The following is a 17,502-nucleotide window of genomic DNA, read 5'->3' as shown; positions in this document are numbered from 1 at the left end:
AGACCATCCCGCAACGTCCCACACTAAGGCTTAAGCACAAAACTCTAAGATGTCTAGGAGCTGGAGAGATGTGTCAGCACCCACACCTGAGGCCACTCTGGGGCCTCTGACTAGAAGCCAGAGGGGATGCTACAGCATTGGGAAACCAGGCGGGAATGTGGGTGTGAATGTGTGAACTTGGGGGCAGGAAGAGGGGATGAAGAATGAGATTATCTTGCTCTGCCCCGATGGATCGTACATAGAGTGACTTCAGGCCTGGACACTGCACTTGAGGAGGGAGGCTGAGGGATCGCAGCAGTGGCTGGCTCCTGGAGGACTGGGAAGTGAGACAGGGGAGCTCTGGGGGTGTGAGGAATGGGAGGCAGAAGGCCCAGGAGCACCAGCCCTGCTCACTGCCATAGGACAGGTTGTCCTGTGAAAGATTAAGTCAGACCTGCCCAGAGAGGCCAGCGGGGAGAACCGGAAGAGACAAGAGGGATTCCAGGGAGACAGAGCACAGTGTGAGGAGAGGAAGACGTCTGGAGCAGGTAGTGGTGAGCGGTCCAGCAAAGCACTCGGGAACCCAAAAGGTACGCCACGCGATAACAAAGGGGGCCTCGTGCCTCTGCCTGCACGCACCCTCACCCTGCTCTATTCTCTTCACAGTGTTTACCATGTGAAATGGTCCTGTTGATCTGTTGGCTTGATGATTATCTCATTTCTAGTAGACTATAAACCCTATTACAGCAAGGACCTTATCTGCCTTGTTTTCTGCTGTGTCCCAAGAACCGAGAACAGTGCCTGGCACCTGACAGGTGGTCATGTATATGGATACAGTGACAGAGGGGACACTAGTGAATGGCCTCACCTACCTTTTTAAGGTAGGTGTTAGAACTGGCTTTCAAGACTTAAAAAAAATCCCTTTCTCGAATGAACCCTCACTTGAGACCCCAATCCATAAAACAGATTAATGTGGCATTTTAATAATATACATTTATATCATAAGTCCCAATGTCAAACAATTATTCTTTAACTTATAATGAAAAGAATCACTGAGAACTGTGAGATTGTTTGGATAAACATTAATAAAATCTCTGAAACCGAGGCTACCAAAAGACCAAAAACATAATTTATTCCTCTCTTTTCTTTGGCTTGCGGAGCACTGAGAAAACCCTGATTCACGCAGAGAAGTAGCAGCAAATGATACCGGTCTCTAATAGCTCATCTGGCAATCTCGGGATAATTCTTTAATTAAACTGATGCAGAAACTTGAAAAGGGAGTAGCTGTAAAATTGAGCTAGAAAGTTGAATCTCTTATAGTTTGTAACAGTGGGTTGTGCCTCTTACCATACATTCAGCAGTCACACAAGAAGAGGCAAAGCAGACAATAAGTGCCAATTCTACTTTGATGTGTGACATTATCATGACTCTGATGAGTTATACATTCGGTTATAATTACACAACCAACCACTGGGCCATGCTGGGAGTCAAGCACCTTCTCTCTGCCTGACTCCTGACTGAACACAAGACTGTGTTTCTATGCTGTGAAACTATAATTCCCACAGATGTAGAAGCTCAGGCGTGAAGTTATCTTTTTAAAAAAATCAGTGCAGAGGGACACCTGGGAGGCTCAGTGGTTGAGCGTCTGCCTTCGTCTCAGGGCATGATCCCGGGGTCTTGGGCTCAAATCCCACATTGGGCTCCCCACAGGGAGCCTGCTTCTCCCTCTGCCTAGGTCTCTGCCCCTCTCTCTCTGTCTCTTATGAATAAGTAAATAAAATCTTTAAAAAACTTAAAATTGAAATTAAATAAATTAGTGCAGGTGATGCAACCTTCACAAGCAATGACTCATTTTCAAGAAGTTCTGATATAGATGTATAACCCTACTGGGGAGAAGGGGTCCCAGAACCACACAAAAGTGATCTGGTAAATACAAATTAATGTATTTATGGTTAAAATTTGGTATATGGCATTTTAAGTTGTGCATTGTTCTAAATGACTTTGCTGATTAAATATATGTCTGATATATATAAATGAAGTTTGAACTAAAATATCCTGCAGGATTCCTGCAGCCCTTGGACTTAAATACTACCAGATGAAGCCAAACCTAAGGGTTCCTTGTGAATCTGAGATTCTCTCAGATTGGCTGGGAGGTAGTCATAACCTTCCTGATGCATGAGGGCCCACAGAGACCACAGCAATGAGGGCAGACCAATTATGGGCTTTCCCACAAGACTTGCCATTATAAGCATCCGAGTAAGCAAGAACTATTCCTCCCAGATTCCCTGTCCCAACACTGAAGGTACTTCCATCATAATGGTGATGGCAGATGGGCACATAGAGAGAGAGATGGTGGTCACCAGGAGATGGAGAGTCATCAGCCCCCAAACCTTCACAGAGATGGCAGTGACCCTCATTTCCCTATGCCAGCAAAGGAAGAAACAAATTCCCCCACCTAGTTTAAGGGACTATCCAGTTGCCAAATATAAAGTGTGATCCTGTTTTTAACTCTATTTGTGATTATCAAATATTAGATTGTAACCGCTACCACCTTTTATTAAGTGCAAGATATTTTCATAATTGAATGATACAAATTATTTTTTCTAGCAATCTCAGAATTCTCATTTTTTTTCATATCCCTGTTTTACAGAGGAGAAAACTGAAGAATGTCGATGTCAACCTGGCTAAAGTCATGCGGCAAGCATTCAGGGAAGCCCAATATCATCATACCCTTACAGCTTGGCTCCAAAGTCCAAACCTTTAGCCACTTTAACATATGAACACATCATGGGGGGAAGCCAAGCTCAGAAGATAAAATGATAAGTTTTAGGATATCTGAGGTTTTAGAAAAAAAAATCCAAAATTACAAAATTCTCCAAAATTTGGTAAAGTTCTATAAACGTCAAGGACCATCCTGTTGATACCTAATTCTATTAGTTGATTGATACCCAGTTATATTAATTGATATTCAGGTTTCATCTTAGCTTGTGCTGAGACTTTTTTTCTTTCATGGAAACTTATCTCCAAATTTATTGTGTATGCCAAAGGGAAAACAGATTCACTCTCCATCATTTTGGTATACAACCGACATCACCAGGATGCTTTTATATTGTTGAGTGAAGGATGCACATATAAATGGAGCAGTGAACCCTGAGATATACAGTGGATGGGACAAAGAGGCGCCCTGAATGAATGAGCTAATATGGTGCAGCGGGAAAGGCATAATTTAGGAGTTAGACAGTGGCTCTGCCACTGAAGAGTGGTATAACCTTGGACTGTGCACCTCACCTCTAAATCTCAGTTTTCTGAGCTGAGAAATGGGGGTAATGTACTCCCACAGGCCTGCTGGGATAATGGAATGATCATATTTTAAATGTCTGCTACAGGTGGCCTTTTGGGATGCCTGGGTAGCTCAGTGGTTGAGGGTCTGCCTCTGGCTCAGGGTGTGATCCCGTGGTTCCGGGATCGAGTCCTACATCGGGCTCCCTGCATGGAGCCTGCTCCTCCCTCTGCCTATGTCTCTGCCTCTCTCTGTGTGTGTCTCTCATGAATAAATAAATAAAATCTTTAAAAAAAATTCTTTAAATGTCTGCTACACAGGAGCTGGCTCCCTGACATGTCTAAACTCTTCTTCCCCACCCTTAATTTTCTCATGAGATTTATGCACACGATTAAAATGACCTTATTTATCCAGTATATAAAATAAAAGTATCTTATCAAATGTCATGACAAGGAGTGATAAATGCTGATGAACTGTTCTCCATAGCTGAATAAAAGGCTGTGAGGTTGAGGCCCTGTGATTTCAGAGCCCCTGCTGCCTCCAACCTTGCCAATGTTCCTGTCAATATCTAACTATTTAGCTAAAACGGACTTTTTCTTCTTTCATGACTTTGGAATTGAGGGGGCTCTGGAGAATGCATGCAAAGATCTCCCTGCTGTTCTCCAAGTGACAGACAAAATGTCTAGATTTCCAAGAGCCATGGGTGACAACTGGGGACACTGGGCATAAGCAAAATGTCCTGAGTGAAATGTTGAAAAAGCATACAAGGCCCTCATGTCAGAGCCCAGTGAGCACAGGGTTTTTAGACAAGCTCTGGCTTTTGGCCCTTCTCCTAGGGAGGACATGGTACAGGGTTCTGGGAGTCAGCTCCCTCCCAGATGGGATCCGTGGGAGTGGACTCAGCAGGCACTGATGGTAAGCCTCGGCCAAACAGTCAGGCTGAAGCACTGGCTACAGTGCTCACTCGGCTCTCTACCAATGGCCTACGTCCACTTGCTTCACTGCTCGATTCTGCCGAAGGCTGACTGGATGAGCCCTCTCCCCTACCTGGGGGTGCGTCTCCTGTTGCAGTGGCCTCACGGATAGCTCTGATGGCCAAGCCCTTGGCCATCACCTTGTTCTGTTCAATCTCATGTGCAGAGAGTGGGGCTGGTGACAGCGGGTGAGCCAGTTCTGGATTCAGCAGGTACATGGAAGACGTGATGTCACCTCTCCATAATGAGTATTTTTCAGTGAGCTGAACTGACAATTCCAATCTGACTCCTTTCAAAGTGGGATGTTTGCTGTTAAACACACATGCGCACCCACCCACACACAACAACACTGTCTATTTCTTTTACAGCCTACACCTGTGAGCAGCTGGGATTCCTGGTGATCACTTTCAGGAGCCTCAGTTTCTCTCCAGGGACCTGACCCTCCAAGGCCGAACCCAGATGACCAGGAAAGTAGTTTCTCATAGCTACCCCCCCTTCCCCCCATAGATCCCAGTCCTGACAACTTTGTTCTGGCTGCCCACGGGCTCAGAGAGTTCTGGTTTCCCCCAGGCCTTTCCAGGGCTGTGTGGAAGAGCCCCCATCCCCAGCCAGGCACACCTAAATCCAGGTACCTAGAGGATTTGGAAGCAGCTCTGAGGACCTCCCCACATCCTCCCCAGGAGCAGAGACCTCTGAGAGGCCCCTGGTGGGAAAGAAAGACAAACCTCAAAGGAGCAATGTTCTGTTAGCTTTAGGTTCTATCACTGCCACGGGTTCTGGAAAAGAGCCACCTGTTCCTGGGGTCTCCGTTTTCTCATCTAGCGGGCAGGGAATGGCTCTGCTTTACCTGTCCGGCCAGCTCTGTGGCCAGCTGTCTACAGTGAGGTTATCAACCAGCCAGAGTAACTCCCAGGTCAATAGCGAACAGCCCACATAATCGATACTTCCCCAGCCTCTAGGCTGACACTCCATCTTTAGCTCTTCCTGCAATCCGCAGCTCCTGGTCTCCGGCCCCTTCCTGCCCATGGGTGGGCACGCATAAAGCTCAGAAATGAGACTGATCTTGCTCCCCGGGTACATTGGCCCTTTCCCTCTACACGAGACAGCTTCCAGGGGCCCATGGTGCCCTCAGCTTAGCCATGGTAAACCAGACACAGCCCGTTCTCCCTATCAACCAGCATTTCTGAAGAGTCTTTATGTGCTGGGGCCAGAGAGGAGAATGGGCTTGTCCCTGCTCTCGAGGATGGCCTCGAGGGTGAGGCGGATGAGCCGATGGGCAAGGACAAAGCCCTGCGGTGTCTATAGTGTAGAGAGAAGCACAGAGATGGGAGTCCAGTGGAGGGCAGTCTGGGAAAGCTTTGAGAAGGAAGGAAGGAGTAAGCATTCACAGGGCAAAGGGGAGTCGAGGGGGTGGCAAGTGCGGGAAGCCTTCCAGGCAGAGGGAGATGCAGATGCACGGATCTGAGGCTACGTAGGAGAACAGCTCACTCTGGACGCCTTATGAGACACACACATTGTCCCCATTTGATAGAAGAGCGGACTGAACTCTAGGAGGTACAGATGCTCGCCTGGGGCCCCACGGCCAGCGGCCTGCAGAGCCCGAGATCCCTCCAGGACACACTCTGCCTTTCCAAGGAAAGGCTTGGCAACAGCGGCAGAGGTGCAGTTGCAAAGTGGAGTCACTGCTGCCTTTGCCAAAAAATGCATTAGCCTGGGGAGCAGAAGAGCTAACTGGGTGTCCAAGCCCTCTCCAAAGAGGACAGGAATGGGTTACTGCTAGAAGCAAAAGAAGCCCCCAGAAGCAGCGAGGTCTACATTCTCTCCTCTGTAAAGCCCAACAGGGGGCAAACAATCCCTGGTAACCTGGGGAGGGGAGTGTCTCCCCATCTTTTTTCTGACACAGTCAGCCCCTTAGGTACCGCACCTCTTGTTCCTCTGCGTCCTCGCAATCAGCCACCACCTGGGGGGCCTAAGAATGTCACCCTCTGTTTCCCATGTACGTGAGGGCTGTCATAACTTGTCAGCACCAGGGGCAGGCGCTGAGATCCTGTCCTCTCCCCTGCTTCAGAGCAGGCATGCTTTAGAAGTTCCAATGTTCTCAGGGATCTCTCGCTAATCTTTTTATCTGGATATTTATACAACATTCTGCAGAGCCGAATGCCTTCCACTTTTATAAAAGAACAAAAATAACAGCGTCAGCATTTCAGGCACACAGTAATCCCCAATTGCCTGCTCCCCGAGGTGCTCCAGGCAGCCACTGGGTGTGCAGGTGAGGGGGTGAAGAGGCTCCTGGCAGAGGGGGCAGGCTCTAGTCCAGGGTCCAAGGCCCATGATGTTACTGGGCTCTGTGTTCTGCCTGGGGGCTCAGTCAAGCAAAACAGGAAAACACAGAAAGGGAGAGGGAGTCATATTTGCTAAGCACACGATGTATTATTCGCTCATCCTCATGACAGGTAGGCAGTGTTCGGATTCTGCAGCTAAGGAAGCTGAGTCTTTGGGAGGTGCTAATGCATTTGCTGAAGTCACACAGCACAGACAAAGCTGATTCTGCCTACTGGTTGATTCTTGGACTATTTCTGCATTTGTGTTTCTGAAAATTGACCTAATTTTCATAATTCATGTATGCTAAAGTCAGAAGTAGAACCTGGACCCTCACTCTTCTATGCTAGTGAATCCATGTGATCATTCTTCAGGGTACTCATTCACAAACCTACGGTCAGGGTAACTCTGGGCCAGATCCTATGCTCAGTCCTCACCCTCTGGAAGCTCCATGGTAAGAACCAGGATTGAGAAGCAGAGGGAGAACAGCTGTGAGTGACCTACTGCCCACCTAAGTGGGCACTTCCTGGGAGCTAGTGATCTACTGCTTCCCTTCCAAGGGCCCTAGGAGGAACAGGTCACTATCATTCTCATTTTGTGTAGTTGAGGAAGCCAAGGAATCAGAGATGCCATGCAACTTGCTGAAGGTCGCATGGTCAATAAGGGATTAAGCCAGGATCCAAGCCCAGGTCTGTCTGACACCTAAGTCTATTGTCTTAAAAACCATACTATTTTCTGCCCAGACTCAGGGACGGCTGGGAGTCATGGCACCCACCCGTGGCTTTCTCAGGGAGGCCATCTCAGCTGAGTATGGAAGGTTGATTCGGAGTCAATCAAGAGAAGAATGGGAATGTCAGATATCCTGCAAGGCTGCATCAGAGACTGGGAACAGGGAGATAGCAATCTCTAAGTCAGGAGAAAGCAGGACTCAGGCAAGGAAAAGCTTTTCATGCCCTGCAGAAGAGTTTGGATTCTATCTCAAAGGCAATAGGGAGCCAAAAAGGACTTTATTCAAAGGAGGAGCTGATGTGATTTGCATCTGAGGAGGGCCACTTCTGCTGCAGCACAGATCAGATTAAGGCAAGACCAGAGACAAATAAATCAATGGGTGCTACTACAGACACTGCGAAGGCAGAGGCAGTAGGAACACAATGTATATTTTGAATTCAGGTATGTTAAAAGTTGTTTTTTTTTGTAAGAAACACATCCTGAAAAACTTGGCCCTTCACTTATTGCAGCTGATAGTCTAATTGTGCCTATCATCCCTTCATTACTGTTCCTTTCAGATGCTCCAAATAAGCAGGGATTCTGGTGCACGAGGGTTCTGGAGTCAGTTTTGAGGTTGGGAGCACAGGAGCAATGTATGAAGGCAGACGTGCCTGTATGACAGTCACCTCATCTCATTAAACAGTACGTCCATGAGGATTTCTGTGCATCAGCCCAAAATAAAATAAGAAAGTGAAATAAATGCTGAAGTGCTATGACCTGGATGAACGTACCTTTCCGCTCTGTCCCCGTGTGTGCTCACATCCCTCACACGCAGAAAGACAGCTCCAGGATACCATTTCTCTCTGTGTTTAGCTCTTCTTGCATAAATTTCCTTAAGCCTCTGGCAGCAATTACCACTTGTCTACTAGCAAGTACCAGCCGGTGACAAAGGGAGTGAACAATAGCAAATAGATATTAAAGAAAGAACTTGAGATCAGCTGATCTACTTAGTTTGACAGCCTGTTGTTGGGTTTTGTCTTGGGAGGGGAGGCGTTGTTTGTGGGCATGTTTCCTTTGGGTCGTGATCGGAGAATACACATATAATAAAGTTCATATTTTCTGTGGGTAAAATCATTGCTAGTTCTTTTGACAGGATGGAAGTTATCAAAAGTTGCAGGTGCTCTGCATCGAGCCCCGGGCATCCAGAGCTGCCTTTGCCAGGCCGGTCTGATTTTCCTATTCAGGTCATTCGACCACATTATTTCCTGGAACTTGGGGGCGTGCAGCATCTTGATGCCATTACCTGAGCCCAGAAATCCAATCCCAGCAAAATGGCTTGGACCTGGCTGTTCCAGCCCATTAACCTACAGACAGGGTTGGGGAAACCACGTCCAGTGCTCGACGGCACCAGCGGTCTAGAGAACCGTGGGCAGAGGATGCCGCACAGACATCGCTGGTGGGCAACTTAAGAGACACAGCTCTAGCTTTGTTGCCTCTGAGTGAGCCTGGGCCTTGTTTTCCCCGTGTCTAAAAGGTAGAGATCTCAAAAAAGGGTGCAGGCAACAAAAAGATTTCGAAGTTCTCTTTCAGTTGGAAAACTTGAGGGTGTTGGGAGGAGCCGGCTCCCATGGGGAGGGATGAGCAATCACTGTCCTACTCAGTTCTCCTGGAGAAGGCTTTCTTGCAAGCAGGCATCCCCAAAGAGGAGGACCCTCAGTGAAGGATGACAAAGGGGAGGACCCTCAATGAAGGATGAGAACTCCCTCCTGCACTCTACTGTCACCACCCACAAGGGCAGGCTGATGTGTCAGAGACTAGGATGCAGGGGTGACACTATAAGGAGAAGACTGGGGTAGGGGGAGTCCGCTTTACTGACTGGACTGGCAGAGACAGGGGGCGGGGGCATCCAGGGTGAGAGATGAGGAAGCTCTCTTTTCCAATTCACTGCCCAGTTTTCCAGAACAAAAACGGCAACAAAAAAAGAAAGGTCTTTTTTTTTTTTTAAACTAATCTTTGTTCCTGCTTATTCTAGAAGATGGAAGCTGAGAATGTGTTTAAAGATCTAAATCAGGGTTCTCGACTTCAGCACTACTGACATTTTGTACTGGATGCTTCCTTCTTGTGGGGGCTACCTGAAGCCTTGTAGGATGTTTAGCCTCATCCCTCGTCTCTTCTCATTAGATGCCAGTAGCATCTCCAGTTATGACAACCAAAAATGTGGACAGGCATTGCCATATGTCCCCTGGGCCGGGGGTGAGGGAGGCAGTCATCTGCAGTTGGGAACCACTGATCCAGTGGGATGTTCTTGTAGAAACCTCATTTTGCCTCTCTCCCAAATGGGATAATCCCTGATCAGCTTGGTTCACAGAGTCGTTATGGGAAAATAAAGACAACGACCTAAGTGAGAAGTCCTGTTGCTATTTCCATGACCAAAGCTGGAGCATCCACCTCTAGGGGTCAGATGAGAGAGACCATCCCAGCAAACAGTGGACTAGGTTCTGGGATGCATGTCGAGTACGTGACAGATGTGTAGCTCCTGTGCCCCCAGCCTGCACTCTGGTGACTCAGGCTTGCTCTGCGTCACTGGGACCAAACCCTCCCAGCTTCTCTTCTGAGTATCAGACAGAGGAAGAATGCTCAGCAGCCAGCAGGCTGTGAGAACAAAGAGGAAAGCCTAGCTTCTACCCATCATCACCTGGGGTTCTTCTTTAATAAGGAAAACAGAGAAAGCTCATCTTCCTTCCAAGAGAGCAATGAGGACTTTTGCCAAAGCAGTTCACTCCTTCTAGAATCTTCTATATACAATGAAGCCACAGAAATCAGAGGCACAGGAAGTTTCCCTTGTGTCATCATCATTGACCCCTGAGGATTGTGGTCATTTGTAGGCTGGAATGGGGAGGGAAGGAGGCTATCTATAGGGTCAGGAGGGGACAAGCATACTATTAGTTTAAGCTTCTCCAAAGGCCTCAGGATAATCTATGTTCCCTTCCTGCTAGGGATTGGTAGCTATTGACCAAATCCAGGTCCTCTCCTGGGGGGAGGAAGGGCAGGAAAAAGCAGGTGTCTGAGCACCAACTATGTGAAAGCAACGTGCTGGGTTTTACATGTGTTACCTCAATCCAAATATAAGTCTGATACTTAGTAATTTTGATTTTATAGCCTAGGAACTGAAATACAGAAAGGTTAAGTGACTTGCCCAGGATGACTGGGGAGTCAGCATTTCAACTCGGGGCTTTCTCATGGCAAAGCCAGGTTCCTTCCTCTATACTTCACTGCCTTCTGATAAGATCTTTGTTTTTCCAAAGCAGAGACCAATATTTCCCCAAATTCACATAGTTCTTCAGTGGGTATCCAAGGGGCTCACAACTAAGTCAGGTGTCTTTACCATTGGCTGAGGTGAGGTTCTGAGAACTTGGGGGAAGGCCCAGGAGCAAGGCGGTCCAATGAATAGCCTGCCATTATACGATGCCATGCAGTGGGGCCCCTTTTACTCTAAAATATGATACCAACACAAACATTGCCAGACAGCTTCCCATCCTACCGCCACCCTTGATAGAGGGATTAAATTCTAAGCTTTTTATCCCCCTCACAGATGGTTTTGTAATTTAATAAAAGCCATGAGACTTTCCTTTCACAAATGTACATCCTCACCCAAATAAATGAGTTGTACGCAATTTTAAGAAGGTTCTGTGCCCCTCAGCTTAAAATACTTCTCCCATACACATAGGCAGTTGACACCTATTACCAGGTAACAATGGAAGAGGGATTTGATAACATCCCAGAACAGGATTAGGACTTCGATCGACACCTTGCAAGGTGGGCACACCCCCAGGAGAGGCAAGGTGAGGATGGAATGCAGTGGAGGACCTCTCTATGGAGATTCCTTATAGGAGAGGGTGCAGGCCACGGGACGGAAGCCCTTGGGGGAGATGACTCATTCTTCTGGGACAAGGATCCAATGTGGAGTAGGCACCAATCATGTGCCAGACACCATGCATTTCTTCATTTCTCTGTGATCTAGAGACAAAAGGGCCATGGGGGCTCACAATGAAATTGTGTTTAAGGAATCTCTATCCTCATCTGCAAAATGGGAATGTAGCCTGGACAATCCCTAAGGAACAATCTCTAAGGGACAAGTTCTAATGGTTCTCAGGATCCTGTAGGAGTCAGGCGAAGTCTGATAGCAGTGCCTTCTAGAGTTTCTTCTGAGGTGAGCAGAAGGTCTGAATGGACTTAACAACAGCAGGAAGGATCATCAAAAGAAGAGAAAAATTCTGTCCAAATTCTCCCCGAAGAAACCTTACCCACATTTGTATCCTGAGGGGCTAGGACTGAGTCTGGTATGTTCACTAAAGGTTTGATGAATTTGATAAACAGGTAGTCACATAGGAAGAACATCGGATTGAGAGCCAAGAGACCAGAATTCTGATCCTGGCTTTCCCACTAGGTAGAAGCTCGAACTCAATCTCACAAATTCCGTAGATCTGTTTCCTTACCTCTAAATCACTTTTGTAAATCTTCCATTTCGATGCCACGAATTTATCTCCAAAAGAGCTGAGGTATTTGCTCAACAGGTTAAAAGTCTAAGACCCCTGATTTGACAGCCATTCTGACCAGGAGAAAATGAACTCAGTAGAGGTCAACTCTGGTGCAATACATCTCCTAGTGTTTGGATTGTCCATCCCAGTATGTGTTTATCATTTAGGAAATGAGGTAGGGAGGAGGCATGTTTCTTTGGTGGTTAATGGCCTGGCACCAACTCTTGCTGAGTTTTGGAAGCAAAAGAGTGAGATTCTGTGTGCTTCTGCACTGAAGACATGTGGGCATATCTGTTTAGAGGGTGGAGTACCTATTTATGAATACGTGTTGTGCAGACAGAGTGTGTGTGTGTTGGGGGGAAGTTATGCGTGCAGTACTGTAAGGTGTTTGATGTGGCTTTTGTTGGTGTGTGTGCATGTTCTGCGTACATCCATACATGTGCATATGCTTGTGTGCACACATAGAAGCACCCTGTACAGCAATGTGGTTCAGTGGTGAGCATATATATGCTTGGCACATGCATACAGGTGTAGTTCATGCTCATTCCTGGGTCACGTGCCTATTTGCATGCCTCTGTTGTGGCAATGTGTGCCACAACAGGGGTCTGAGAATCATGCCGCAGGACTCCATCAGCGCATGGGGTTTAGGGACAGGAGAAATGTTTTCTCTACAGGAGCAGAAGCTTCAGAGTGAGCAGAGTTGCTTCACATACTGTCCAGATGTGCCAAGTCACAGACACTTGGGTTGGCATCCCCTATGGATCGTCCTAATGATGTGTGTGCACAGCTGAGTCAGCTGGGGCTGAGATCTGGGACCTCTGTCACACAAGTGGCCAGTTCCCATTTGTCATCTGCCTAGGATGAGTTTTCCTGATGGGGTCATCTTTCCCTCTGCGTTGTGTGTGCTGGCTTGTGGTTATTAACATTCAGAAAGATCTGTGCTGTCTCTGTGGCTCAGTGGGGCTGCAGTATCTTCACTTCCCTCTGGTTGCTGCACTTGAACAGAAGCAGGTGGAACCTCTGACCCAGGTTTCTGCTGGGAGGACAGCTGGGTTAGGTAACCAGCTAGGCTACCAGTGCTTTCCTTTGAGATGGGGGCAGGGGTGGAGATGCAGGCAGTAGTCTGGCCAGAGGAGACACTCTTGTAGGTTACCAACTGGAAGAGCTAGGTTGCTGGGGAAGGCAGATGGGATGGCACAAGGAGGGAAGGATGGGATGTTGTGAGATGCCCCCTCCTAAGTGAACATAATTGGGTCCTTGCTGCAGCAAGAAAAGAGTCAGGAGCTAGTCAACCCCAGAATCCTGGTCTGCTTCTAACAGGCTATGTGAGCTGGGGTCAGTTCTTTACCATCTTTGGGCTTTAAAGCTCCTATCAGGAAAATGCTACATGCATGATAAGGCACAACAGCTTGTAATTGCATCATGGTGCAGAAATTGTGGGGTTTGGGTCCAACAGGGTGAGGGGTGATTCCAGTCTCTGCCACTGAATAGCTGCATGATCCCAGATGAGTGAATCTGCCAACCTGAACTACATGTAAATTCAGGATTAATAATATTATGAGCCTCAGATGGATGTTTTGAGGATTAAATGAAGTTATTCTAAAAGTGGATGGAACTTGACACAGTTATGATGCTGGTTCTCTGGTGGAGAAGCTTCTAGATGTGTTAGTTGGTTGTAAACCATGGATGTGAGGAGTAAAATTCATGTGTATCCACTCTTGGCTTACTGGACTAGGAGACACTGGGGATAAGGATGATCGGTAGAGGGTGGAGGGAGATGCTATGTGTTTCCTGACACACTTCAGAATGTGCCTCCTTTCTTGTAGTCTCACTGAAGGAAGGAGATTAAGATCAGGATGAAGTCTGAGTCCCCACATCTTCCAGACATGGCCCCAGAAAGGCCATCTCTACCACCTTCTCATGAGATAGGTAGAACCTAGGCATGGTTCAAATTATAGTCAAGTCATCTGGCACAACCCAGTTCAATGATCATTGATGCTGGCTACACACCAGCATTGTGCAGGGCCCTGGACAGTCAGAGACCAAAGAATTTTAAGGTCCTTGTCCCTGAGAAGCTCCCAGTGTAAGGAGGAAGGAAAGGAGCAAGGGAGAGTTAGAGAGAGAATGATCTAGGGGAAGGGGAGAGAAAGAAAGAAGTAAACAGCAAATTGTGTGTATTACATAATAATACTACAATGAAAGCATATACAGGAGACACAGTACACCAATGGCCAAGAACAGGGGCTCTGGCATCAGACTGGCCAGCTAGCTTGGAGCCAGTAAACTAAATTCTGTCTCTCCTTTTGTGGTCTGAGGACAAGTATCAGTACGGGTTTCATCAGGTCATTGCAAGAATTTAATAAAATAATGGGCAGGGATCCCTGGATGGCTCAATGGTTTAGTGCCTGCCTTCAGCCCAGGGCATGGTCCTGGAGTCCCGGGATCGAGTCCCACATCAGGCTCCCTGCATGGAGCCTGCTTCTCCCTCTGCCTGTATCTCTGCCCCTCTCTCTCTCTCTGTCTCTCATGAATAAATAAATAAAATCTTAAAAAAATAAAGTAATGGGCAAAGCATTTAGAATAACACACAGAAAGAGTGTGATGTTAGCTGTTATGTTAATTGTTACAGGAGTAGTAGCATCAGTACTAATGGTAGCAGTGGTGGTTGTTGGTGGTGGTTGTTCAGTGGTATTAATAGTAATGATGGTAGTAGTAATACTAGTAGCGTGATAGTGGTGGAAGTATTAATAGCAGTGATGTAGGTGGTAGCTGTGGTAGTGGTGGCAGTAGGCAGGAAAGGCTCAGAGGACACAGCAGCCTTCTCCACGTGGAGGTGCAGGACAAGTGACCCAGACAGGGAGAGCTCCCTGGGTTGTGCTCGAGGCCGGATGAGGATGCACGGGTGAGCTGGACGCAGGAACTGCAGCATCCCAAGCAGAGCTCACAGCACCAGCAAAGGCCCAGAGGTATGAGAGACTATGATGTGCTATTTGCAGACCAGGCTTGGGTGCGGCCTCTCAGTGCCCACTCTTGGAAGGCCTTGACCAAGCTCACCTCCGGGGCCGGGAGCTCCAGCGCTTCAGGGGGTTGACGAATGCCCCCTGATGTTCTCCATCACCCCTCTCAGCTGCTTCTGAAATTTGAGAGCCTGACCCCCCACCTGCAGCTATCCTCACACCAGCTCTGGCTTCCCAGGGCCCTAGGCAACTTTTCTATTCCCACGGAGTATACCTTACAGTCTCCTGGTGCCATCCTGAATGTGGTACATCTTTCACTGGATGTCTCAACCCTAGGCATCAGAATTCACTAATAGCAGAATTAAAGGCTCAGGTTGCACAGGAATATCTCTTAATTTCACAGAAGAGAATTTATAGGGGTGGGGCAGGGGAACTGGAGAAGGAGAAGACCAGGTATAAGCGGAGAGGTGAGAGCAGTAGAGGCCCAGGCACAGAACAGAGAGCATGCTGTTCTAGTGTTTTCTCTTTTCATCTGTCCCACCCTGGTTCAGGGAATCTACCTGGACCCCCGACACCCCCTACTGGGAGGGAGGGAAGAAGGAAAAGCGAACAAGTGAGAAATGAACTCAGAGGTCACTGGAGCCTTGGGTAAGACTCATGTGGACCTCACCTGCCACGGAGTCCAACCACTTACCCTACAGAGGCACACACTGGAGTTCAGAGGCCCAGGAGCTGTCCAATGTGCAGAGGGTTCATTTTGGAGGTGGGTGGACAGAGGCTCAGAGACTGGCCTGAGGTCAGACAGGAACTGGGATTCAGACTGACGACAGCTTATCCTTTGTGCCAACCGAGCTCCTATGAGCCACTACTGCAGATTCAGGAACTGCCTTTCAAGTAGGAAAAGTGACTATTCTAAAATCCTATAGTAAATTGGGAGTGGAGCTAGAAAGATCTGAGATTTCTGACTCACCTTCCATTATAGTACCTGGAATTACCTGGAACTGAGCTCCCCACCCCCCACCGCCCCATACCCAGCAAATGCTTGTTCAAGGTCAGCATCCTCAGTGGCAAACTGCTGTCCATCTCCCCAGGCTTACAGCTTGAGCTCTAGTGAGTATCAAGGAGAGCTCAGGTAGGGGGACACATTCTGTCCAGAGCCGTCACTTTACCTTAAAATAGCAGCTATCTTTGAGAATGACATTCTAATGTCCATTGCCCATGGAGGGAGGAGAGTTCATCCCTCTGTCCCAATGGGAAAGGCCCGGGATGAGATGTCAGATAAACTCTCTGTCACTGGACCAGCCAGGTCCAGTCTCTCCTGGCCTCAGTAGCCTCGTCTTTAATCCCCAATATGATGGAAGGTAGAGATGTGGTTTTCAGGATTAGCGCTCTTAGAAGGAGACAGGTGAGACCCTGCTTCCTCTCCCCACTCTCCAGCACCTGAGGATACAATGAGAAGATGGCTATCTGCGAATCAGGAAGCTGGCCCTTACCAGACACCAGATCTGCCAGCACCTTGAACTTCCCAGGCTCCAAAACCAAGGGAAATAAGTGTTTGTTGTTTCTACAGTAATTTATTACAGCAGCCCAAACTAAGCAGACATTACACTTGAACAATACAAATACATTCTTAACATAATCATAAAGAAAAAAAAAGAAGAGCTCAGAACACCTGCAGGGGGTACCAAAGCCAGGCAGATTTTGAGCTCTCATCCTCAGAAGAATGCCCACAAGCAGGTGGGTAGACACAGGTGGGCCAGCCCATACCCTCCACCTCAGCACCATTTCTCCCTCATCCTTAGGCCACCTGCTCAGAGGAAGACCCTGGGCCACACACTTTGCATAAGTTAATTTGTGCAGTAGCCTAGAAAGGAGAGTGAACAAGCCTCACTCTACAGACTTGGGGACCACAGATGGGAAATGAATAATGCCTGTGATGCCAAACTGTGCGGTACCACAGCCCTCTCTCTATACCCCTCCACGTGGCCTCCCTGCAGGGTCCAGCCTGCTGCTTACAGAGAAATGGCTAATGAGGGGCTCTGCGCTATCAGCCAGGGACCAATTCCCTCTGTGCTCTCAACTACAGATATGAATTTTGTTCATTTCAAAGACCTCATTAACGCCGGGGTTAGTGGAAGCAGCTTCACAGCTGATTTATCTTTAGGAATCAAAGACAACCTGAGCCCTCCTGAGCATCAGGGGCAGAGCTGCTCAGTATGGCCATCTCTGCTGCTCTCTCTCACCTCCCAGGTGGTTCCAGCCAGAGTGAGGGCCTCAAGTGCCTCTCACAGGGGATGGATCATAAGAGAGCAGAATTATGCCCAAAGGACCTTTGGGCTCCCTCTGGGAATCCAAACACACACTTGTGCTGGCTTCAGCCAGGTCCACTGATGGGTTGTTGGAGGTAGAGGCAACCACTGCACCATTCCAGACACAAGGATGGGATGTATACTAGGGTTGTAGGGAGACCTTGTTCTATCACTAACTCAGCGTGTGTGACCTCTGAGCCCCTGCTCAGTCATGTGAGCGATCAACTCAGGAGGTCATCGAGGTCCCTTTCAGCTCTGATACTGACATGGTGCAGACCTATCCAGGAACTGAAGCTGTCATTGGGAGGATAAGACATATTCATTCATGTAATTCATAGTCATTGAGTACTTGCTACATGTCATCCATCATGCCAAGTGCTAGGGAGACAGGGGCAGTCATGTCCACATGCATAAATACCCCTAATAATTTTAAGTGGC

General features: G+C 47.9%; 1 protein-coding gene and 1 long non-coding RNA gene across 3 annotated transcripts in view; one reads left to right on the top strand and one right to left on the bottom strand.

Annotated features, from left to right (window-relative positions):
• The window catches only part of ASIC2 (acid sensing ion channel subunit 2), a 1,001,679-nt gene that overhangs the window by 741,064 nt on the left and 243,113 nt on the right, over positions 1-17,502 (bottom strand). The gene's annotated exons all lie outside the window — the stretch shown is intronic.
• On the top strand, positions 44-3,417 carry LOC119873322. Its single transcript, XR_005364681.1, has 3 exons — positions 44-569; positions 766-860; positions 2,630-3,417. It is a non-coding gene; the product is annotated as an uncharacterized LOC119873322 (long non-coding RNA).

This window comes from Canis lupus, chromosome 9 (assembly GCF_011100685.1).
Source record: "Canis lupus familiaris isolate Mischka breed German Shepherd chromosome 9, alternate assembly UU_Cfam_GSD_1.0, whole genome shotgun sequence".
Lineage (NCBI taxonomy): Eukaryota > Metazoa > Chordata > Mammalia > Carnivora > Canidae > Canis > Canis lupus.
This window is presented reverse-complemented; position numbering and strand designations above follow the sequence as displayed.